The sequence below is a fragment of the Mauremys mutica genome, chromosome 1, assembly GCF_020497125.1.
Source record: "Mauremys mutica isolate MM-2020 ecotype Southern chromosome 1, ASM2049712v1, whole genome shotgun sequence".
Lineage (NCBI taxonomy): Eukaryota > Metazoa > Chordata > Testudines > Geoemydidae > Mauremys > Mauremys mutica.
In genome coordinates, this window is record NC_059072.1 from 58,568,927 (window position 1) to 58,581,322 (window position 12,396).

Genomic DNA, 12,396 nt, shown 5'->3' on the forward strand with positions numbered 1-12,396 from the left:
TGCTCTCCAAAGAGACCGTAGGCAGGCAGACTCCATGTGGCACCTCAACAAATCCACGTGTGATCCTACCCATTTCTGATATGCCTTGTAAAGCTACAGATGCAACTCTGAGTGCTCTAGACCCAAATGCAAGTTTGTATGAGTAACTATTCCTGGGGGGATGTTTTGAAGTACAGTATTCATCCAGCTTGCCTGCAGTCTCTGGATACGAACTGGCAGAGATAAGTCATTCATTCCTTTACAGAGGGCTGGCTTTTGGCTACCTGCAGCTGGTCCAAGCCTCTGTCCAACCCAGGCATAACCCAGTTTGTCACCCTTTCGTTGGATGGGGCTTATTGGCCAGAGATTATTATGGTGGTGGTGTTTATTTCTATTATGATAGCACCTGAGATCCTAATGAAGGATCAGGACCTATTGTGTTTGGCACTGGTCAGATAAATAACAAAGAAGACAGTTCCTGCCCCAGAGAGCTTACAGTCTAGGTATCAGACAGGACACAACTAGTGGACAAAGCAGACAGAATCTAGGAACGTGGGAAGATGAGATAACAAAGAGTGCCAGATTAAGGCCTTGTGAGGTCCTCTGTGGCCATTCACCCAGGGCCCCACCATTGCACACTATGCCCATACCCCTGCGTGGAGTGGTGTTGGCAGAGGGCTTCCTCTTGTGCCCACTACCCACACCTAATTTTTATCCCAGCAGCAGCAGCAGGAATGTATCTGAGTGAAAGGGCTGGGTCCACTTCATTTTCCTTCTCCTCCTGCCATTCAGAGTCCTCTGCAAGGGTTTGTTTGGCAGAGGCCCCCAGAAAGGTGGAGTTGGAATTGATATCCCATGAAGATGAGTGGGGTAGTTCATGCCTCTTTGAGATTTCGGTTCAGGCTGCCTGCAGACTCAGGTATACTCTACAATATCGGTTATACTTGGTCTAAGCCTTTCTCTGCACCCATGAAAATTACTTTTTTTTTTAAAGTGAAAAAGCTTATCTCCCAATGTACTTGCTTGATTTCAGGGACTGAGTTCCCAGACATAGGACTTAATTTGGCCCCAGGGACAAAATGAACAGAATTTAGCAAAAAAATTGAAGTCTTGGCTCAGAACTTGCCCAACCAATGACATAGTTAAATAATGATTATCAGGCTGGTATCAGATTGCTTATTAGTGGGAAGTTATCAAGTTCACAGATTCCCTGATGTGTCAATGAGGAGAAGGAGTAATTCTTTCTGGAGGGGTTTTGGAGTGGTCTGTAAATCGGTCCATAATATTATTCTAGTACCTACCAAAACATTCCTTTAGGGGAATATTATCTATTCTGTTTTTTAGAAAATGTTGGTGAGAATTCTGCTGGGATTGTAGATGCCTCCAATGATCATGTACACGGTATTGGTGGATGCCTCAACTAATACAAAGGTACCAGCTATTTATATACTTGAACAGGTTTCTGAGTGGTAGCCATGTTAGTTTGTATCAGCAAAGGACTCCTAGTTGTTTCTAATGATATGAACAGCCACAGCTCTGCTGTTTGTATGAAGGAAAGTTTGGGAAGCCCATTTAGCACATTCTTTCTTCACTTCTTGGGAGAAAGGAAAGTTTCTGGGAATATAATAGTAAATAATTGGCTGGTTTTTTTATTTTTTTATTTTTTTAAAGATATTGAAGAACTTGAGATCTTTTTATTGGTCTGTTCAGGCTTCCTGCATTCCAGGAAGTAGTTGTGTTTGGACATTAAATGTTAGTGGTTTGTCTTTTGATCACATCAAACCCTGTTACCCTAGGAGGTTGTACATAGATAGTCATTTCTCTCTCTTTCTGCCTCTATATGTATACTACTTCGAGATGCCAGAGATTTGATGGAGGAAGGTGGGTATAGTTTGCAATCCAGTCTGGTTCTGTGATGTTCTCTTCTTTGAAGAGAAGGTAACAGCATGTATCATGTGAGGGGAGGGGAGAATAAGGACAGTAACTCACCTTCAATTTTCAGGAGTTGGCTCCAGACAGAGGAGAAGAAGAAAATAAAATAATTGTTGTGTTACAGGAAAAAAAATGATGACATTAGGTCAAAGAGTGAAGCAGTTAAAAAACAATAGACACATTAAAATAAAAATACTGTTGGTACCGAAAACCCATTTTGTCAAAGACATTTATGTTCACAGCTAAAGGAACGTAATGCATTACAAAAATCCTCTCTCTTCCTTGAAGAATGAAGCAGCCTCACTCAGTGTTTTTCTGATTGGCAGAAGGCATAGGGGAGTATATATTACCAGCACGTGCTAGTGGCTGAAGGCAGAAGTTACAGTTTGTGTAGAACTAAACTAATGAAAATACAACTGTAACCATTCTTGCAGTGGATAGCGTGAAAATCAGTAGGAGTTACAGTAGCAGTACAAGTCTTATCCTCGAATGAATGAATGAAAGAAAGAACAAAATAATGATTATAATAATATTTCAATTACCATAGCACCTTTGAACCCCAATCACTGACTAAGACCCCATTGTGTTAGGTGCCATAAACACGGAATGAAAAACAGCCTCTGTCCCAAAGAGCTTATAGTCTAACTATGGATTAAACTCACCTTCTTTTACTGATCCAGGTGTTGCCATAGTCTCCTAATTTTTATAGCACTGTAACAGTCCCTTTGAGTTCAGTTGTTGCCTGACCCTTTTAGAGGTTAATGTTTGTACTGATGTACAATGCCCCAGAATCTGGCTACACAGAACTAAAACTACATAGCTCAATATCTTGTGGGGAGCCTTGGGGTGGATGGCAAGGACACTCACACCGAGGACAAAGTAAATCCTTTAGATATCTTTATTAGAACAATGGACAAAGACAGAAAAGCTCCAAGCCTCATCAAAAGATAAGAGGAATACAGTACCGAGGCTCTCTGTGCTTTCATTCTTTGCATAAGCTCTTAGATCTGCATACTCACACCCTTCCTTGAGGACCTGGTAAGAAGAGACAAAGGACCTGCCCTGTCTCTGGCATACCAGGGATTACAATGGCCCAAGTTCCTCAATGAGTTGAAGGGTCAGATGGTAGAAAGTGCACAGCAAAAGATGGAGACCTGCAAAAAAGCCTCATCCACATGGTGGTCCTATTATAGTGCCTGAACTACTGACCAACCCACCATGCCCAAATCTAACTTCCTCACTCACATAATGTTGAGATGTACTTATTCTATAGGTTAACATATTGATATGTCTAAATACCATCTTAGCTCATTGTCATGCCTGTCACTTCTTGCTTACACAGAATTGTGGCTATTACTTCCATGTTCCTTGCAGTAGAATTTACTGGTAAATTCTAACTCCTACCAATTGAGCAAACTATCCTTAGTTCCTAAAATCTAAAGGTAACCGTTAAACCATTTATCTATGCCAAAGGTTACAGACCCACTTAACCACACTTATGCAAACTATGCTAACTTCCTTAAGCTAAAAGTTTTACAGGCCTGCAGTTTCCTTGCATTACAGCTGAATATAATGAAGGCAGAATATAATAAAGGCAAGGCAGTAAATATAATAAAAGCAAGCTAGCCCTATGGGCTACACAGTTGATTTACAGACATGAGTAAGATTAGCCCACAATAGGAAGTAATTATAAAAGAAAGGGAAAACAATAACAAAGTAATATTTAACTAAAACATTATTTAGCAGAGTTTCTTTCCTCAAAGCCCCTTCCACTTCCTTTGCCATCAGTCATAATAGTATGGTTGAGGTCCTGATCAAGATCTGGGCCCCATTGTGCTATGCCCTATTTAGAAAAAGAATAAGAGTGATTCCCTGCCCCAAAGAGATTACAGTGTAAATAGAGAAAGGAAATAATATCCCCATTTTACTGATGGGGGATTGAGGCACATAGAAAGCAAAGAACCTCCTCAAGATCCAGTGCCTCAATCACAAGACTATCTTTCCTGGGATTGCTTGAATAAGAAGGTGTGATTGGGTCCACCGTTGTTCTTGTTAGGCAGACATTTGTTTCCCTTTACTCATCGTATCCACATTTAGAATTTTGAAAAAATAATTATAATAATAATGTTAATTAAAAATAATTTAAAACGACAAATTCCTCATTTTTGGATCAATGACAGGGTAGCATTTGGATCAATGACAGGGTGGTGGGAAATTGTGAAAATGTCTCCCTCTTTCCTCCCAACCAGGTTTAATCCGCACATTTTGTTACCATCCTGTATCTTACTACTTCATCATAGTGCTTTAGATGATACCGGTTCATTCAAGTTTATTATGCTAAATTACAATGTACAGTATTACATGTTACATTTACCCACAATGAACTCAACCAGATTAGGATTATTTTAATGAGCAAATAAACTTGACAACCTTTCACAGATTTTTGTATATTTGTCCAGCTAATCTCTTTGCTGGATTTTCATTAATTTTTGTATATTTATCCAACTAATCTCAGTTTAAATCTCCTATATTGTAGTTGTAGTACTATGTTTTCTATAGGCTTCAATACCTATACAGAAGTCTCTTTCTTGAAAGATGTAAGGAAACTCACTGACAAAAACAACTCCCCCATAAAACATGTTACACTGTGCTCTGAACAATGGATCGCATCACTGTCTCACAATATTGCTTTTGTGAATAGTTACATTTGCATTCTTCATTCATTATACAAAGGAAGATTGACTGAAAAGCTTGCTAAATGGTTTGGAATTATTCTAGTCTGTGAGGGCATTGTTTGCAAATTTCTAACTAGCATAGTACGGAATAGTACTGAACCAAAGAAAAGCAGAACTAGAGTTTATGCAAGGACATAGAATTTTCCACTGATCAAGAAGTGTTCAAAATCATGCAGGGACCAACTGTGGTAGGAGACCATGCAAATAACTCCCTGGTGCGCTGAGTAACATTCAAGTAGAGGTTAATGTGAATTGCAATTAGCAGAAAATTCAGGCTATCCTAGCTTTTGAAGCTATTACAATCTCATTGTTTTAACCCAGCTTCAGCTCACTTAATGCCCTATGACCTTTTTTAGCGGTAGCACTCATAATATGTAATGTACTTTCCAAACATACAAGAAGACACAGCCCCTGTATGCTGTATCAGTGACCTAACATTTTGTTAAAAATCCTAACTAAAAAAACTCTGATCCATAATTTTAGTCATTTGTTTGTCAGCATTTTTGTTGCAGTCCACAATTGTAAAGTAGGCATTGTGTTTTTTAAAAGCCTTGAAACCCTATCCTATTATAAAGGAAGCCCTGGAAGAATGTTGTTATGCTGGAAGGCAGGTGTCTTTCATCTAGAGCAGGGGTTCTCGAACTTCATTGCACCACGATCCCCTTCTGACAACAAAGATTACTATATGACTCCAGGAAAGGGGACCAAAGCCTGAGTTCATCCAAGCCCTGCCACCCTGGGTGGGGTGGCCAAAGCCAGAGCCAGAGCCCTGCTGTGTTCAGGAGAACAGGACTTTGCACACATTCTTTGTAACTAAGTAGGATTGCACTCATGAAATATTTGACTATCATTAATTTCTCCTCCTAACAGAAACAACTCGGGAGGTCCCAAATATTGGCCAACCACTTGGGGCAAAAAGGGTAACAACATTTAACCTTTTGTGCGATTGTGAATCAAAATATACGTTTTTAACCTTATAAGCTAGGCTATGAGAAGAGCAGGAGAATTACGCTACATCCACTGAGGACAGAATGAAAATAGAAATACTATTCAAAGGGGATAACTTGAATAGAAGTCAGGACCACCTGGCTGGGGAGAGAGGGCAGAAGTGAGGGCCCACTTGAGAGGTCTCCCAAGTCCCTGAAGCAATACGATTATTAGATTAAACATGTCTACTGTACACAACCCAAATATACATTTCATAGGCTGCAGAGCCACGGTGGGCCACAAGGGCCATGGCCCAAATGCTTTTTGGCCTGGTCAGGTTATAATGTGGTTTTGTGCCTTAGCATGTGGAGTCCCAATGTCACTCAAGTGATGAACATGAGGGCAGGGCCAAATTTGAGTGAGTGGCAGTGTGACCAACCACATAATGGTGTCACACCACCACTAAAGTTACAGTGTTTGCAATGTGCTATGTGCCAGACTCTCACCTGCCAGCTTCAAAAACCACAGAGGCTCCTGTCAGCACTGGGGACTGGCTGCGAAGCTGGTCAGACTTGTCACCCCAGGGTGAGGCTTGCCAGCGGGGGGGTATAGTAAGGTAAGGAGCAGGGTGGGAGAGGCAGAGGTTCTTAGGAGGGGACAGTAAGGGGGGGTCCCTCGAGGGCTGAGGCTCCTTGGAGGGGTAGGGCATAAAGGCTCATGGGTTGGGGGATTAGGCAACTGGTGGGATGAGGTGCAGTTAAGAGGGGAAGAGGAAGGACAAGTGGGGGATGGTGGTGGTATGATTGAGGAGGGCACCATGCTCCACTCCACTTTATATGATGCTCTGCAGCCACTGCATATATATGAATTTGAAAGATAATAAAATGGGGAAAATGCTTATAATAGTATGATGGACTCTGTGTGGGATGGAGGATCTTTCTGAGAAGCCTGTGTGTGAGACTGTCACAGTTCTTGAATAGCACGAACCTTTATTTATTAATGAGCTCTGCAAGGTGCTCCAGCTTAAATAAACTCGTATTGAGTTGTAGTAAGAAGGTGGGCTACAGTCCTAAATATAAATCATTCCTACGTGGGGAATAAGATTAAAGGTTGTTTGCATTTCAACAGAAATAAGCACAGGTACAAAATGATTGGTCTCCCTGACCAGTCCATCAGTGGACTTGTTCAGTTCCAGTCATTGAATAATATCTCGCAGACTCGGGGGGGGGAGGGGGGGGTACAAGAACTGACGCAGTGAAACCATTAGCAAAAAGAGTGAGGGAAATTCTACAAGCTTTTGGTGAAATTAAGGGAAGAACTTGACTTGTCTGTGGCTTTATGCAACAAAATGAACTGTTTGTCTGAATGGTTAAAATCATGGGTGGCAGGTATAATAAGCTAGGGGAGGCTCAGCCTCCCCTTTTGCAGCTGCTGCCGCTGGACCCTGGTTGTGGGTTTGGCGGGAGAAATTTTTGCTTTTTATTATGCCCCATGCAGGTTCTGGGGCAGCTGAGGAGATGGTATGGGCTACTCAGCTTCCTGGGTTCATTAGAATCTCCCTGGACTCCTGGCTGAAAAATCACTTCTAAGTGTCTTTGAGAATCCTGGCCTTTGATTCTTTGTGTGTCAAAACTTGTAGCAGCTGGCCTGGGCCTTGAACAAGATTTTAAGAAGAAAAGAATCAGAAAGAGGAAAGCATTCCCTGATGAAGACAGGACCACCATGTATGACCATGAAAACCAAGAAACCAAGTTCAGGGTTGATGTTTTTTATGTTGCTCTAAACACACATATATGAAATTACAAGAAGAGTCAGTACACCACTGACTTCATCCACAAACTCCGCAACATTAACAACCTCCCTCAAAACGCCACCCTGGCCACCATGGATGTCATCTCCCTATACAACAACATGCCACAAAATGATGGCATAGTGCCCCCCTCAGTATTTACAAGATAATGGACAACCCTCAGATATCCACCCCAAACATATGACCAAACTCATCCATTTCATACTCACCCATAACAATATTACATTCAACAACCAACACTTTGTCCAAAACTTGGGAACAGGATTTTGTTGAAGAAACTTGCCTTTTAAACAAACTGAGTGACACACTAATTGGAAAAGTGAAAAGTGACTTCAATCGAGTTGTTAAGCAAGACTTATGAAAAGAGACTACAGAATATTTTCCCACAGACCTGCATCACTCTAAGGATTTTCATTTTGATACCTATTGCAGTTTCTTCAAGGGAGTGCTTCTTTAGCAAGTTAGCCCTGAAGAAAACCAAAACCATGGCCTCCAGTCTGCCATGGCCCAAAAACATGTATAATCCTTATTGATGCTGTCAACAGGGCATGATCTTGCAAGGAACCTAAATTATGACAGTGTCATAAAAGTGTTTACTTAAAAAAAAAAAAAAGCAAGAAAGATAAACATGATGTGATTTGTCTCTTGTGATAATAAATCAGCTTTAAAGTTTTCAATAGTATTCTTAAACTCTTTTGTCTCCATGGTAATTGTTTTGGAAAGGTGGGTGAGCTTCAGTTTCAGATTTTGCCCCGGGCCCCCAAAAACCTCTGTGCGGTCCAGATGGGAGTTGAAGATTCTTGGGGCTTTGCAGAATTTGCTCACCAGGAAAATAAGAGTTAAAACTCAGCTTAATTATTATCATTGTTCTGTTTTGTGTATGCATTACAGTAGCACAAAGAGGCCCTGATCAGGATTGTTCAGAGTACCTCACAAACAGAAGAAGAAATGTTCCCTGCCCCATAAAGCATATTTACACTCAATGGATTCTGGTGTCAGACTGGCAGTTCCTTAAATGGAAATATCAGAGATCTTTTGCCTTCTTTCTCATGTATCTGACTCTTATCGTCCTATGGTGTGATCTATTACGGCATAATACGGTAATTGCATCAGATATCAGAAGCTAAGTAGTACTGTAATGAGGGACTACCAAGGAAGAACCCAGGGTTCTTCAAGAAGATTTATTAGTGATTCGGCAGGTGACTCTCTTCTCTGAGTCAATACAGAATCAATACCCGAACATGATACCGAGGTCAAAATGCCATTGGATGAATATCAAGGTCCTGAGTACTTGGCATTAAAGGTGCCATGGTTTCTCAGTGATATTAAATTTTGACTTGAGTAACAACATTCCGCCTACCTAATTTGTCATGCATTTGAAACTGGATATGAACAATTCTTCACTTTCTTTGATTAATATGTTGTTTAGTGATTTGGTGTGCTGCAAAACAGCTGCTGTTCCCCCTCAAACTAATAACAACGCTAACTCTAGTTTTGGCTTAATTTCAGTGATGAGTGAAATGATGTCTGTGCATATTTAAAGGCTCTAAAGCATTTAATCTTGCTGTAATAACCAGAGATACTAGTTAAAGATGATCTACCTGTAGTTGCTATAAAAAAACCTATTGTCTGGCCACATTGGAAGAAGGAGAGGAGACGCTAGATCAGGGATTGGCAACCTTTGGCATGTGGCCCATCAGGGTAAGCCCCCTGGCAGGCTGGGCCGGTTTGTTTACCTGCAGTATCTGCAGGTTTGGCCGATCGTGGCTCCCACTGACCGCGGTTCACCACTCCAGGCCAATGGGGGTGGTGAGAAGCAGCGGCCAGCGCATCCCTAGGCCCGCACTGCTTCCCGCAGCCCCCATTGGCCTGGGATGGTGAACCGCAGCCAGTGGGAGCCATGATCGGCCGAACCTGCAGACGCAGCAGGTAAACAAACCGGCCCGGCCCACTAGGGTGCTTACCCTGGCGAGCTGCATGCCAAAAGTTGCCGATCCCTGCACTAGATGTAATTTACTTAGGCTGCAACTTTTATTCTTAAATGTCAGGGAGCACCTGACAGATAAGTGTATAGTGCAGGTAATTCCATAATTATTTCAATATATATTTGGGGGCTTTTGTCAGTCATCCCCCTTATCCATCCTGTTCCATAGCCAACCCATTACTGGGACCTCATCCTCTTCCCCTCAGGGGAGGCCTATAAAGGAGGGGGGATTGTCACCCTGCTGTACCAGTCATAGGAGCCCCAAATCACCCCCCCTCCCATTTCTGCTTCTTTAAAGAATACCTCCTTTAAATCCTTTACCAATCCATTTTATTTGATCACTGTGTCCCTTCCCTAGGAAGTATCTACACTGGACAGCTGCCCCATGTCTACATAATGAGTTGCACCATCATAGCCTAACTCCCATTTTATGTTAGACCCAACTAAGCCCCCCGAACTTGATGTGGGAAAGGCAAACCTCACCCACTTCTCCTTGGCTAATCTGGCGGTGAGGAAAAAAATTCCTTCCCAACCCCCACCAGACAGGAGCAACTAGCATAATGCCCACTGCGGATCCTGACAAAACCTGGTATTTCATTCCACTGCCATGGCAGGGAAGGTGGGTGCTACTCCTCCTGGTCCAGGTAAAAGAGGACTTTGCCCCAGCATGGACCTATATAGTCCCCCATCTCTTCTGGTCAACTGGGGAGAGAGATGGGTCACATCCCCATGCTGATCTACTCTGCCACTGCAGCAGAAAGTCACTGCCTGGTTCTCTAGCCCTTAAAGGGGCACATACCTTTTCCAACAAGCCAGACAATAGATCCCACCGCTTAATGTGCAGTGAGGTCATTATAACTGAAGGCTCAATTTAAATGACGAGCAAGCAACGTTTATTAAAAATGGTCATGGATGAGGAGACAACACTCCCATGCTGAGTGCAATCTTGAACATCAAAGTTTATCCTGATTCACTAATAATACTCTGTTAGAACCCATGCTCTGCTATATGAATGTATTGTAATAGACTGCTTGTTAGCAATGTTGTCTTCAGACTTTCCAACAAAATCTTTTATGACATGGGCTTAATTCAGTGGCCTTGTGGTAATTTTTTTTAATTTACCCACTTATTCTCAGATCAAGTACTCTATGAATCTTGCTGATATTTAGACTCAAAGACATGAAGGCTGTGTGGTATGGTTTTATGATAGGATCAAAAATGAGAGGAAGGGAAATGGTGCCATGTCAGAGCCAGAGACATTTGTGATACTATCTCACAAGAGCTGTGTTTTATTTGTGATGGTAAAATATAACAAATTAAGAAAATTAAACTACTATTCCTCAGTACTATCGGCCTGCACTATTTCTAATCTGTTAGTATGTACATATACAAATAAGTGGTATTTCATATTATGCCTAATGAAAGATGTCATGATAACTGCATGATGTATATAACCACTATTAGTGCACCATCTAGTGGTATAGTAAATGCTCTGGTACAGTCTCATTATAACAGAAAGGCGCTTCACAAATGCATGGCACACAACTGTTAGTTAATTCTTGTACTATTGATGTTAGCAATCTATTAACAAAAATACTCTTAAAATTTTCCCAGTGATCATTCATTAATATAAATTCTTATGTTCTGATCCTGCAGTTGGTTTTCTGTGAGCAGATTCTGTGTCGGGGCTGACTTGGGAGCATCACTCAAACACAGGGATGCCTGTGTGGATCCAACTGTCTGCAGTCTTAAGTGTTATTTCGTACAGTATTACAATGTCATCTTGTGAGTGGAACAAGTGTGAGAACAGAACAAATCAATACTTTTATACTGGATAATGTATCTTGGCTGTTAGGTAACTTATAAATCATATATAATTTCAAAAGTGAGAGCACACCTAATTCACCTATTGAAATGGAACATTCCATCTTAGAAATAAAAACTACTGTAGCTTCTTCCTAGCTAATAAAGCAATGAACATGAACCGTGCTAAATTCAGAGATGGGTGTAAATTAGAATAACTTGCACCCTTTTCTGCCCTCCCTCCCACCAAAGGATGTATATGTTAAACTAATTTTGACTCCTAAACATTTATAGGGTCACTCACAATTACCAATATGTGTTACCCACCAAATCTGAGTTTGGCTCAGTATGTGTTAGTAGGTCATTGGTGCACTCTTTATGTGTGGTCAAGCACAAGCCAAAGACAAACTGCTTCTTCAGTTCTACATTCACTAATAACCTATTAATACCTATGCCGAGAAGGCGTATTGCTATTAGAGAATAGCTATTTAATTTTTAAAATCCTTTCTAAAACAAATATGTGAAGAGAGGTGGTTATGCAGAAGGATGTTTCCACTTTGAAATATAGTTCTTAATGAAACACTAAGGGAAGATAGTAAGGGAAAGGTTATAAACATCTTTTTTATGTTATTTTGAATATCTGTTTTGTTTTAAACATTTTTCTTTTTCTGTAGTTTTTCTAGACTATTCATATCTCTTGCTTCTCCTATTTCTTATGAGCCCAGATTGTTGTAAGTCATAGTTTAATTAGAAGCATCCTGGCCATTTCTCAAGTACTGCAGAGCACCATGCTTAGGCTGTCAGGGGATGTGGTAATTGCTTTCTAAAATACTGACTGGAGACACACTACAGGCACTTTGCAGCTCAGCAGTTGTGCTCTGCACCTCCAAGGAAGCAGCTGGTCTCCTCGTAACTGACCTATTGCTAAAAGGTCTGAAACAGGAACTGGATGAAAGGTCCCATATCAATTTCAATAAGATTAAAAATTCAGTGGATCCAGCTTACATCTGCTAGTCTGTCTCTGGCACCCATAGAACATCATCCTCTAAGGGACAAGGATTGAAGTGGGGAAAAAAAGTTCCTGCTTAGGGTACAGTTGCACCTAAAGCCTAAGATTTTTTTTAAGTATACATTTGAAAATAAGAGAATAGTTAAAAGCCATTTTATCTTTTCCCCTTTAACTCCCATACCCTTCACTCCATGAAGCATAACAGGTGTATGGAATA

General features: G+C 41.1%; 1 long non-coding RNA gene across 2 annotated transcripts in view; it reads left to right on the forward strand.

Annotated features, from left to right (window-relative positions):
- Positions 1 to 1,182: 1,182 nt before the first annotated feature.
- Positions 1,183 to 12,396, forward strand: part of LOC123378610 — a 108,024-nt gene continuing 96,810 nt past the window's right edge. For both annotated transcript variants that reach the window (XR_006582674.1, XR_006582675.1), the window contains exon 1: positions 1,183 to 1,410. This is a non-coding gene — a long non-coding RNA (uncharacterized LOC123378610). The remainder of the gene's footprint in view (positions 1,411 to 12,396) is intronic.